The sequence below is a fragment of the Hypanus sabinus genome, chromosome 10 (assembly GCF_030144855.1).
Source record: "Hypanus sabinus isolate sHypSab1 chromosome 10, sHypSab1.hap1, whole genome shotgun sequence".
In the NCBI taxonomy this organism is placed as follows: Eukaryota; Metazoa; Chordata; class Chondrichthyes; order Myliobatiformes; family Dasyatidae; genus Hypanus; species Hypanus sabinus.
Genome location: NC_082715.1, coordinates 33546407 through 33559809, shown reverse-complemented (window position 1 = coordinate 33559809; position 13403 = coordinate 33546407).

Genomic DNA, 13403 nt, shown 5'->3' with positions numbered 1-13403 from the left:
ACAAAGCCATCTATTGCATCATTGAAATCATTGATATACAGCATAAAAGGAAGTGGTCCCAGCACTGAGCCCTGCGGAACACCGCTAGTCACTGGCAGCCAACCAGAAAGGATCCTTTTATTCCCACTCGCTGCCTCTTACAAATCAGCCAATACTCTAACCATGTTAGTGATTTTCCTGTAATACCATGGGCTTATAAATTGGTAAGTAGTCTCATGTGTGGCACATTATCAAAGGCCTTCAGAAAGTCCACATATACAACATCCTCTGCATCCCCTTTATCTATCCTACTTGTAATCTCCTCAAAGAATTCTAACAGGTTCATCAGACAGGATTTTCTCTGAAGGAAACCATGCTGACTTTGTACTGTCTTGTCTGGTGTCACCAAGTACACCATCACCTCATCCTTAACGACTGACTCTAACATCTTCCCAACCACTGAGATCAGGCAGTTGGTCTATAATTTCCTTTCTGCTGCCTTCCTCCTCTCTTAAAGAGTGGAGGAACATTTGCAATTTTCCAGTCCTCTGGCACCATGCCAGTGTCCAATGATTTTTGAAAGATCATTTCTAATGCCACCACAATCTCTAATGCTACCTCTTTCAGAACTCTGGAGTGCAGTTCCTCAGGTCCAGGTGACTTCTGTACTTTTAGGTCCTTCAGCTTTTTGAGCACTTCCTCTCTTGTAACTTTAACTGCATCCACTTCTCTTCCTTCTCACACTATAACATCAGGCATACTGCTAGTGTGTTCCATAGTGAAGACTGATGCAAAATATTCACTTGGTTCATCAAATATTTCCTTGTCCCCCGTTATTATTTTTCCTGCCTCATTTCCCTTGTAATGATTTTTTGTTGCTCTCTGTAGGTTTTTAAAAACTTCCCAATCCTCTATCTTCCCACTAATTTTTGCCCTTTCTTTTGCTTTGACTTCCCTTGTCAGCCATAGTTGTACTATCTTACCATTTGAGTGCTTCTTCATTTTTGGAATACATATGTCCTGCACCTTCCTCATTTTTCCCAGAAATGCTCTGTTGACATCCCTGCCAGCAGCTCCTTCCAATTTACTTTGGCCAGCTCCTCTCTCATACCACTGTAATTTCCCTTACTCCACTGAAATACTGCTACATCAGAGTTTACTTTCTCCCTATCAAATTTCAAGTTGAACGCAATCATATTGTGATCACTGGTTCCTAAAGGTTCTTTTACCTTAAGCTTCCTAATCCCCTCCAGTTTATTACATAACATACAATCCAGTACAGTTATCCCTTAGTAGGCTCAATGACAAACTATTCTGAAAAGCTATCAACAAACTCACTCTCTTGAGATCCATTACCAACCTGATTTTCCCAATCGACCTGCATGTTAAAATCTTCCATGACCAACATAACATTGCCCTTTTGACTCGCCTTTTCTAATTCCTGTTGTATCCTGTGGTCCACCTCCCAGCCACTGTTGGGAGGCCTGTATATAACTGCCATCAACGTCTTTTTACTCTTGCAGTTTCTTAACTCAATCTACAAGGATTCAACATCTTCTGATCCTATGTCTCATCTTTCTACTGATTTGATGCCATTCTTTACCAGTAGAGCCACACCACCCCTTGTACTCCAATATAATGTGTGATTCAGTGATGGCCATAACATCATACCTGGCTATCTGTAATATTGCAACAAGATCATCCACCTTATATTACGCACATTTAGGTACAACACCTTGAGTACTGTATTTGCTATCCTTTCTGATTCTGCATCCTTAATGTATTGATACTCAGCCTGTTGGCTGCAACTAAGTCCCATCACTGGCCTGCCATTCCTGATAGTCTGACTGCATGCTATCTTTACTTCTTTACCATCCGTCCTATCCTGAGTCCTTTCATTCCAGTTCCCAACCCCCTGCCAAGTTAGTTTAAACCCTCCCTAGCAGTTCTAGCAAACCTGCCTGGAAGAATATTGGTCCCACCTGGGTTCAGGTGCAACTTGTCACTTTTGAACAGGTCATACCTCCCCCCAGAAGAGATCCCAATGATCCAAGAACTTGAAGCCCTGACCCCTGCACCAGCTTCTCAGCCACACATTAATCTGCCAAATCGTCCTGTTTCTACCCTCACTGGCGTATGGCACAGGCAGCAATCCAGAAATTACTAATCAGGAGGTCCTGCTTCTCAGCTTTCTACCTTGCTGTCTAAATTCTCTTTTCAGAACCTCATTGCTTTTCCTTCCTATGTCATTGGTACCAACATGTACCAAGACATTACCTCTCCACAAGGGCTGAGGATGTTTGTGCAGCTCAAAGCATCTCCTGGTCAGGATCTCAGGAAAATCAATTGATACTAGCACTCAATCAGTGAACTGAAGCAGCGAGTGTGTGGTTGTCCAGTTTAGGGAGGTATAAGCCTTCATTAAATAAAAGTAGATCACCTTTCAGTCAGTAGCTTGTGCATTCATTGTCTGGTTTATGTATCTGCTTCATGTGGGAACCCTGGAATTTAATGTGACAGCAGTAAACTACTTCAAGAAATCAGCATGAAAGATTGCCACTGGAAATTGGCCAGTTTCAAAGGCACAACTGGGGCCAATTTGTCTCCCTGATAATCCTTGGTTGTTGACATTTAAACAATGTGCCTATTTTACAAATTGTAACTGTAATATCCTGAAATATGCTTCCTTTGTGTAGGCTTAGGTAAAAAAAAGCTTCTGCTCGCAGAATAATTTTACATGTAACAAATCAGAAATATATGCAAAAATCAGGGGAAATTTCCTCTTGTGTTATCACTGCAGGAGACCATCAGAATGTCAGAACTATTGGCAAGGATAAGGTCAAATGTACAGAGGTGGAATACAGAATCATCAACTTCATATGAATGATTATTATCATTGCAATACCTCTTCCTAACACTGCAGTTATTTGCAGTTTCTGTACTATGGAAAATGCATATTGTGCACTTTAAATAAAACAGAAATATATATACATCCGTTCTGGCCTTAAGATCAAAGGTGGTTAATTATACATTCACAGAGCCTGAATGTTGGACCATTTCAACATAACAGTACAGAGTTTAGGGTACAGCATCTAACTGTACTGTTCACTCTAGGATTGTAGCAATGCATACAGGGCATTGCCTATGAAGTAATTTATCATTTTATTAACTACCTGCAATACTATAGAGGCAGAACCTGATTAAACAATAACATGAGTCATACTGTGCAAGGAATCCTGTTCTTTGTACTCCAAAAATAATGGAAGGTGACAAAGAATTTAAAAAGCCTCAAACTGTGTCAAAGGAAGCACTAGAACAATAATGCAAAGGTTACAGCATATGGAACAGGAAATATCAAATATAGGTTTTCACTAAATTCCTTAAGTACACCACTTCATATAACTACTCTACATGATTTATTTTCTAACACACGGAGGCTTTAGAAAACATTAAATTATAATTGAAGTGTTCAGTAAAATCTAGTGTGTTGTGAGACTGTGAGGAAGGACAGGCATTGAAACATAGAAAACCTACAGCACAATACAGACCATTCAGCCCACAAAGCTGTGCCAAACATGTCCTTACCTTAGAAATTCGGCAGATGATTATGTGACAGCATTAGGGTATCTATTTCCCTTCAGGAATTGGGAATGTAATGGAGATACACTAAATTGATTCCAGGGATGGAAATTTACTCTATAAGCAGAGACTGAGCAAACTGAACATAGAAATTTACAAAGTTCTTACAGTGCTCTTGGAATGGAATTAAAAAGAATGTTTCCTCACAGTACGCATTCTAGAAACTGGGCCACAGTCTCTGAATAAAGGGAAAGCATTTTGGATGCTGATCACGGGAAATATTTTCAATGAGACAGTCTATTTTCCAATGATTGAATGGTATTTCTAAAGCTCAGAAAACTCTTCTGCAATGGTCAAGAAGACGAGACATTCATCTTCCAGCTCTTCGACATTCATCTTCCAGCAGAATATGCTTTATAGACTAAATGCATCAATAAGGTGCGTACTTCGTGGGAAGAGATCCAAGATGACTAGGAAGGTGTTAAGTAATTTTGAGCTGATCCAGCTTTCACTGCACTATTTCAGCATAAACAGCAATCAGAATCATATTGAATGTCACTAACATTTGTCATGAAATTTGTTACTTTGTGGCAGGAGTATGGTACAAAATATGCAAATTTACTCTAAATTACAATAAGGAACATTAAAAAAAGTGCAAAACAAGAACAAAAAGTGAGGTAGCGTTGATGGGTCATGATCTGTTGGGAAGTCTGATGGCAGAGGGGAAGAAGCTATTCTGAAAACACTGTCAGATGCTGTTCAAGCTTCCCTGATGGTATCAATGAGCAGAGGGCATGTTCTGGATGGTGAGGTTTCTCGTGATGGACAGTCTGGTCTGACAAAGCGGCCATTCGGAAAATGGGCATTGGTGATTGGGATCACAACTCTGTGAAGCGAGAGCAAGCATGAGCCGCTCTATTGCCCCGCTGTCACTCTGTTGAAGTGGTGCCTCAGCAGGATGAGAGGTAGATTGTTGTGATGCCTATAAGCTTGCTTGAGCACTGATATTCATAGCCATCGATAGTCTTAGTCAAGAATTACGTAATAGCCTGTGTAGCTTCCAGCACAACACCGTGTTGGAAGGTTTTCGACTGGCTTTGGAAAATAATACAGGATATTTTATCTTCCCAAAACACACACACACACTTGGATTATTGCATCAGGAAGTACATTTAACTAAACTTTATCAGAATAATTCTGCTTAAAAGCAGCACCAGAAAACACAAAACAGCTTCACAAAAAAATTATGCATAATTTGGGTAAAGTGCCCAATCGAAAGTTTTAATTTGAAGCCCACTCTCAAAGAAGGATCCATTCACACTGAACTTCTTAATATCATAGGATGCTTCAAAACAGGTTGTAACACTCTCTGAAGCATTATAACTATAATAACCTAGGAAATGCAACAGCCAAATTGGACATGCCAAGATAATAAAACACAGCAGACAATGATAACCAGCTAATTAGTTTTAGTGAAGTTGTTTTTGTGAAAAATATTTGCTGAGACATCTTACACAATTCCTCTAACCTAGTCACAATAGTACAATAGATTTTTCATTTCCACATGAGAGTATTAATTTAAGAGGGTCTTAATCTCGCCTAAAAAACAGCACCTCGAACTCTTGCTCAGCACACCTTTGGAGTATCAGTCCAGGTTATTTGCTCGTGTCTGGAAAAAGTGTCAAAATAAGCAGAGGTCTCCTAAGATTCTTATTTCTGATTAAGAATTTTACTGTGAGCACATTTGGAACATTCACAAATGGTAACAGCCTTTAACTCTCTATGCATTTTGATGTATTCTCTGTAGTTCCTAAAAAATGGCCAGTGGAGAATTAGGCATGGTGATAATTAAACCAACACGTCAAAGTATATAATTTCCAATGTGCCCACTGCCCTTATGTTTCCTCAGTCCCTCAAGCTGTAGGAGATGTGAGGGATATTCCTCTTTGGTATTTACTGAGGAGAAATCCGTGGCTGCCGAAGGAATAAGGGAAACCAGTGAAGACGTCTTGGAGGAAATTCATATTACCCAGCAGGAAGTATCTGCAGCCTTACAGTGCATTAAGGTGGATATATCACTGGGGCCTGACTAAGTGCAGCCTCAGACTTTGTGGGGGGGCAAGAGAAGAAATCCTGGAGGCCCCTGTGAAGATATTTGCTTCATTGCTAGCCACCAGAGAAGTTCCTGAAAACAGGAAAATGGCTAATTTTGTTTTGTTGTTTAAGAAGGGCAACAAGGACAAGTCAGGGAGCTACAGACTTGAAGTTACTTGAGGGAATTCTGGGGAACAAGATCTGCTGCATTCAGAACGACAGAGTCTGATTAGGGGGCGTCAGCATGACTTGTTGTGCATAGAAAGTTCTGCTTGATGATTTTTGAGTCTTTTTGGTATAGGTAAATAATTTAGTAGATGAAGATAGGGCAGTGGATGTTCTGCAATTGGACTTTAGCAAAGCTCCCTCTGGTATGCTGGTCTGAAATGTTAGGTCCCATAGAATCTAGTGAGAACTATTTAGGTGGATTCAAAATTAATTTGGAAGCAGAGGGTAGTGGCTGTAGGTTGTTTCTCAGAATGTAGACCAGTGTCTGGCAGTGGGCCGTGTTACTTGTTATTTATATAAATTATTTGGATGCAAATGCACAAGCCTTGATCAGTAAGTTTGTGGATGATAGGAAGTTAAGTTTTGCTAGAGAAGATTATCGTTGATTACAGGTGCATCATGATCAGTTAAGGAATAACAAATTGATTTTATTATAGATAAGTGAGGGGTGATGCATTTTAGAAAATCAGATCGGCACCGGACTTGTACTATGAATGATAGGGCATGAAAGAGTGAAGTGAAACAGAGGGTCCTGGGAGTACAAGTGTGTGGTTCACTGAAAAAAGCATCACAGTAGACAGGGCTGTAAAAAAGATGTTCAGCATTCTGGTGTTTATCAGTCAGGGCAATGAGTATGGGAGTTGGAACATGATGTTGCAATTGTATAACTTGTTGGAAAGGCTGTGCTTGGAGTATTGTGAACAGTTTTTGTCACCCAGTTAGAGGAGTAACGTGGTTAAACTGGAAAGAGGGCAGAAAAGTTTTACAAAGATCTTACCAGCATTATAGGGCCTGATTTACAGGAAGAGGTCGGGTAGGCTAAGTTTTTGTTCCTTGCAGTGTAGGAGAATGAGGGGCAACTTTATAAAACTGTTTACACTCATGAGAGGCTGAGATAAGTCTTCCCCAGAGAAAAGGAATCCAAAAGCATTCTTTTTTAAAAATAACTGCACTTAGACAGCATAGTTCAAGTTAAAAATTCTCAGAAGATTTCATATTGGATCTTTAGTAAGAAGAGTATATCAGACTTGCCTTCATTCTAGGTATATTCAACAATGATAGGAGGTGCTGATAATGCACTAGTACATTTACTGCAGAGATCGATGGGCATTCTTTACATACCTGAACTGCTTGCAATGAATAATGATTACATTACCTTGGTGTGATTAATATCCAGTGTCACCTACAGTTGTATATGAGAGCTTTAATTTTTAAAATGTATGACCTTTCAGAAACTAAATCCCAATTATTATTAATAGTCTTTACATTGTTAATGTTTGTGTTTTTTTTCTAAAATTATAAGCTTAGAGTCAGTACCAGATAAAAGCTTACTACGGACTCCTCTGCCCAGCTAGACTGATCTCAGTCTCACTTACACGAACTTCTGAAGGTGGTTTGATTTTAATTAAAAGATTTTAGCTCCCAATGTTGATCAATCACACTCTGTTTTAAGAACATTGATGGTGAAAATATCAATATAAGAATAAATGTTGATTATATTAATCCTGATAGAGATTATAGAGGGACTTTTGTAAACAAAGAAAAGGGGAAGTACAATGAGATTTAGGTGTTCTTGTACATCAATCACTGAAGGTAAGCATGCAGGTACAGCAGGCAGTGAAGAAAGCTAATGGCATGTTGGCCTTTATAACAAGGGGAGTTGAGTATAGGAGCAAAGAGGTCCTTCTGCAATTGTACAGGGTCCTGGTGAGACCACACCTGGAGTATTGTACTCAGTTTTGGTCTTGCTATTGAGGGAGTGCAGCATAGGTTCACAAGGTTAATTCCCGGAATGGCGGCACTGTCATATGTTGAAAGATTGGAGCGACTGGGCTTGTATGCACTGGAATTTAGAACGATGAGAGGGGATCTGATTGAAACATATAAGATTATTAAGGGATTGGACACGCTAGAGGCAGGAAACATGTTCCCGATGTTGGGGGAGTCCAGAACCAGAGGCCAGAGTTTAAGAATAAAGGGTAGGCCATTTAGAACGGAGTTGAGAAAAATCTTTTTCACCCAGAAAGTTGTGGATCTATGGAATGCTCTGCCTCAGAAGGTAGTGGAGGCCAATTCTCTGTATGCTTTCAAGAGAGAGTTAGATAGAGCTCTTAAAGATAGTGGAGTCAATGGATATGGGGAGAAGGCAGGAACAGAGTACTGATTGTGGATGATCAGCCATGATCACATTGAATGGCGGTGCTGGCTCGAAGGGCTGAATGGCCTACTCCCACACCTATTGTCTATTGTATATTGTCTATTAACACATCTTTGATATGTTATTCTTCTTCAAAGGTCAGCCCAAGGAACGATTATTGATTCTTCCAGATTCTGAAGTTGCTTAGCAACAGTACTAAAGACATCTGATCTTAGTTATAAATGGGGCTCACAGACAGAGCAGCAAATTAGGCATACAATCTCAAGATTATAATAAATAAAATGGTTTATTAATGTCACATGCACCGAAGTACAGTGAAAAAAATTTGATTTGCAACCCGTCCCTACAAATCAATCCATCACATTGATATATTGAGGCAGTACAAGGGAAAGCACAAGCAGAATGCAGAATAAAGTGTTACAGTGTCAGGGAAAGTGCAGTGCAGGCACACGGTAAGGAGTGAAGCCGTAACGAGGTAGACTGTGAGCTCAAGAGTGCATCTTATCGTACAAGGAGTCCATTCAATAGTCTTATAACAGCAGGATAGAAACTGGCTGGCTATAGGTAAGCCTAGTAATTTCTCAGGTAGGGATATATTCGGCACAACTTTGCTTTCCGCAGGGATCATTCCCTCTGTGACTGCCTGGTCCACACATCTCTCCCCACAGATCTCCCACCTGGTACTTATCCCTGCAAGTGTAAGTGCTACACCTGCCCCTACACCTCCTCTCTTACCACCATTCAGGGCCCCAAACAGTCCTTCCAGGTGAGGCAACACTTCACTTGTGAGTCTGTTGGGGTCATCAATTGCATCCAGTGCTCCCGGTGCAGCCTCCTCTGCATCGGCGAGAACCTCCACTCCGTCCACCACAACAGACAGGATCTCCTGGTTGCCACCCACTTCAACTCCACTTCACATTCCCATTTGGATATGTCCATACATGGCCTCCTCTACTGCCATGATGAGGCCAAACTCAGGTTGGAGGAGCAACACCTCATATACCGTCTGGGTAGTCTCCAGCCCCTTGGTATGAACATCAAATTCTCCAACTTCCAGTAATTCCCTCCCTCTCCCTTCCCCCATCCCAGTTTCACTCTGCCTCCTCTTCCAGCTGCCTATGATCTCTCTCATGATTCTGCCGCCTTCTACTACCCATAGTGCTTTCCCCTTACATTCCTTCTTCACCTCTCCTGCCTATCCCCTCCCTGCTTCCCTTCCCCCACCCCTTGATATTTCCTCTGATTGTTTTTTCACCTGGAACATTCCACCCTCCCCCCCACCTTCTTTAAAGGGCCCCTGCCCCCTCCTTCTTCAGTCCTGACGAAGGATCTCAGCCCGAAACATTGACTGCTCGTTTCCACAGATGCTGCCCGACCTGCTAAGTTCATCCAGCGAGTTGTACGTGTTGATTTGACCACAGCATCTGCAGTGCACTTTGTGTTTGTGTTGTGTTTGCTTTCTATGTTTCTATGTTTTGAGTCTAGATGTTTTCAGGATTTTCTATCACCTGCCCAGTGGGAGGGGGAGGAAGAGAGCACAGGTGCTGTGGGTGGGGTCTTTGATTATGCTGGCTGTTTCACCGAGACCATGTGAGGCCACAGAGTGAGGACTGGTGTCCATGATATGCTGGGCCACGTCCACAACTCTGCAGTTTCTGGCAGCACATGCACAGAGCAAGGCCCACACCAAGCAGATATGCAGATTGGAGGGTTGGTGTGGTGCATCAATAAAAATTCCTTTTTTGGAACTGTCTCCTTTAGTGAGAATTGCCTTCTTTGTTGTCTCCTTGTTTTTAGGGAAGTGCTGAAAGAGTTGTAGTCAAACTGGGAAACTCAACTTCCTGCAAGTGCTGGAAATCTGGAGCAACACAAAAAATGCTGGAAGAGCACAACAAGTCAGGCACCATCAACACTCGATGAACAACATATTAGGTGCACCAGTACGTAGAAACATAGAAAAACCAAGGCATGATATGGGCCCTTCGGCCCACAAATCTGTGCCGACCATGTCCTTACCTTAGAAATTACCTAGGGTTACCCATAGCCCTCTATTTTTGTAGGTTCTATGCACCTGTCCAGGAGTCTCTGAAAAGACCCTATCATTTCCGCCTCCACCAACATAGCCAACAGCCCATTCCACGCACTCACCACTCTCTGCATAAAAAACTTACCCCTGACATCTCCTCTGTACCTACATCTAAGCATCTTAAAACTGTGCCTTCTCATGCTAACCATTTCAGCCCTAGGAAAAAGCCTCTGACTATCCACGTGATCAATGCTTCTTATCATCTTATACACCTCTCATCCTCCGTCGCTTCTAGGAGAAAAGGCTGATTTCACTCAAACCATTCTCATAAGGCATGTTCCCCAATCCAGGCAACATCCTTGTAAATCACTTCTGCACCCTTTCTATGGCTTCCATATCCTTCCTGTAGTGAGACGACCAGAAATGAGCACAGTACTCCAAGTGGGGTCTGACCAGGGTCCTCTACAGCTGCAACATTACCTCTCGGCTCGTAAACTCAATCCCACGAACGATGAAGGCCAATGCACCGTATGCCTTCTTAACCACAGAATCAACCAGCACAGCAACATTGAGTGTCCAATGGACCTGGACCCCAAGATCCCTCTGAGTCTTACCATTAATAATATATTCTGCCATCATAGTTGTCCAACCAAAATAAACCAACTCACACTTATCCGGGTTGAACTCCATCTGCCACTTCTCAACCCAGTTTTGCATACTATCAATGTTCCACTGTAAGCTCTGACAGTCATCCACTCTATCCACACCTCCAACCTTTGAGTCATCAGCAAACTTACTAACCCATCCCTCCACTTCCTCATCCAGGTCATTTATAAAAATCACAAACAGTAAGGGTCCCAGAACAGATCCCTGAGGCACATCACTGGTCTCTGACCTCCATGCAGAATATGACCCGTCTACAACCACTCTATACCTTCTGTGGGCAAGCCAGTTCTGGATCCACAAAGCAATGTCCCCTTGGATCTGGTTTCTCAATAAGCCTTGCATGGGGTACCTTATCAAATGCCTTGCTGAAATCCATATACACTACATCTATTGCTCTACCTTCATCAATGTATTTAGTCATACCCTCTAAAAATTCAGTCAGGCTTGTAAGGCACATCTGCCTTTGACAAAGCCATGTTGACTATTCCTAATCATATTATGCCTCTCCAAATGTTCATAAATCCTGTTTCTCAGGATCTTCTCCATCAACTTAGCAACCACTGAAGTAAGACTCACTGGTCTATAATTTTCTGGGCTATCTCTTCTCCCTTTCGTGAATAAAGGATCAACATCCACAACCCTCCAATCTTCGGGAACCTCTCCCATCCACAGTGATGATGCAAACATCATCACCAGAGGCTCAGTAATCTTCTCCCTCACCTCCCACAGTAGCCTGGGGTACATCTCATCCGGTCCTGGTGACTTATCCAACTTTGCAGTCCTGATGAAGGGTCTCGGCCCGAAACATCAACTGCGCTTCTCCCTATAGATGCTGCCTGACCTGCTGTGATCCACCAGCATTTTGTGTGTGTTGCTTGACTTATCCAACTTGATGCTTTCCAAAAGTTCCAGCACATCCTCTTTCTTAATATCTACATGCTCAAGCTTTTCAGTCCACTGCAAGTCATCACTACAATCACCAAGATCCTTTTCCATAGTGAATACTGAAGTAAAGTATTCATTACCTCCACTATTTCCTCCAGTTCCATACACACTTTCCCACTGTCACACGATAGGTCCTGTTCTTTCATGTCTTATCCTCTTGCTCTTCACATACTTGTAGAACGCCCTGGGGTTTTCCTTAATCCTGCCCGGCAAGGCCTTCTCACGTCTCCTTCTGGCTCTCCTAATTTCCTTCTTAAACTCCTTCCTATTAGCCTTATAATCTTCTAGATCTCTAACATTACCAATCTCTCTGAATCTTCTGTAAGCTTTTCTTTTCTTCTTGACTAGATTTACAACAGCCTTTGTAAATCACAGTTCGTGTATCCTACCATCCTTTTCCTTTCTCATTGGAACATACCTATGGAGAATGCCATGCAAGTATCCCCTGAACATTTGCCACATTTTTTCCGTACATTTCTCTGAGAACAGCTGTTCCCAATTTATCAGAGTTCCTTCCTGATAGCTTCATATTTCCCCTTACTCCAATTAAATGCTTTCCTAACTTGTCTGTTCCTATCCCTCTAAAATACTATGGTAAAGGAGATAGAATTGTGATCACTATCTCCAAAATGCTCACCCACTGAGAGACTTGAAACGTGACTAGGTTCATTTCCCAATACCAGATCAAGTACAGCCTCTCCTCTTGTAGGCTTATCTACATATTGTGTCAAGTAACCTTCCTGAACACACCTAACAAACTCCACACCATCTGAACGCTTTGCTCTAGGGAGATGCCAATCGATATTTGGGAAATTAACATCTCCCACCACGACAACCCTGTTATTATTACATCTTTTCAGAATCTGTCTCCATGTCTGCTTCTCAATGTCCCTGTTCCTATTAGGTGGTCTATAGAAGACACCCAGTAGTTATTGATCCCTTCCTGTTCCTCACTTCCACCCATAGCGACTCCGTAGAGAATCCCTCATTGTACACCTGCTCATTAAAGCAAATATCAAATCAACCAGTAATGTGGCAGCAAATCAACGCATAAAAGAGTGCAGACATGGGAAAGAGGTTCAGTTGTTCAGACCACACATCAGAATGGGGATCTAAGTGACTTTGACTGTGGAATGATTGTTGGTGCCAGACGAGTGGTTTGGGTATCTGGGTAACTGCTGATCTCCTGGGATTTTCATGAACAACAGTCTCTAGAGTTTACAGAGAATTGTGTGCAACAAAAACAACAAAAAAATCCAGTGTGCTTCAGTTCTGTGGCAGTTCTCAGTAACACCTTGTTAATGAGAAGGGAATGGCCAGACTGGTTCAAACTCAACTGTGTTGTGCAGAACATGCGAACCTAGAAGTGGATGGGCTACAGCAGCAGAAGACCATGAGCAGATACTCAGTGGCCACTGTACTAGGTACCTCCAGTACCAAATGAAGTCACTACTTTGTGTATGGAGGGAAACTGATAGATAATGTTTTTGAGCTGAAACTCTTCATCAGAACTGGAAAGGAAGAGGACAGAAGCCAGTATAAAAGGGCTGGAAGAATGAGGAGCAGCACAAGATGGCAGGAAATAAATGAGCCCAGGCAAGAGGGGTAGATGGCTAGGAGAGAGGTGGGGGGGGGGGTGGATATTGATGTGAGAAGCTGGAAGTTGATAGGTGGAAGCAGCAAAAGCCTAAAGAAGAAGTAATCTGACAGGAGGGGAGAGTAGACCAA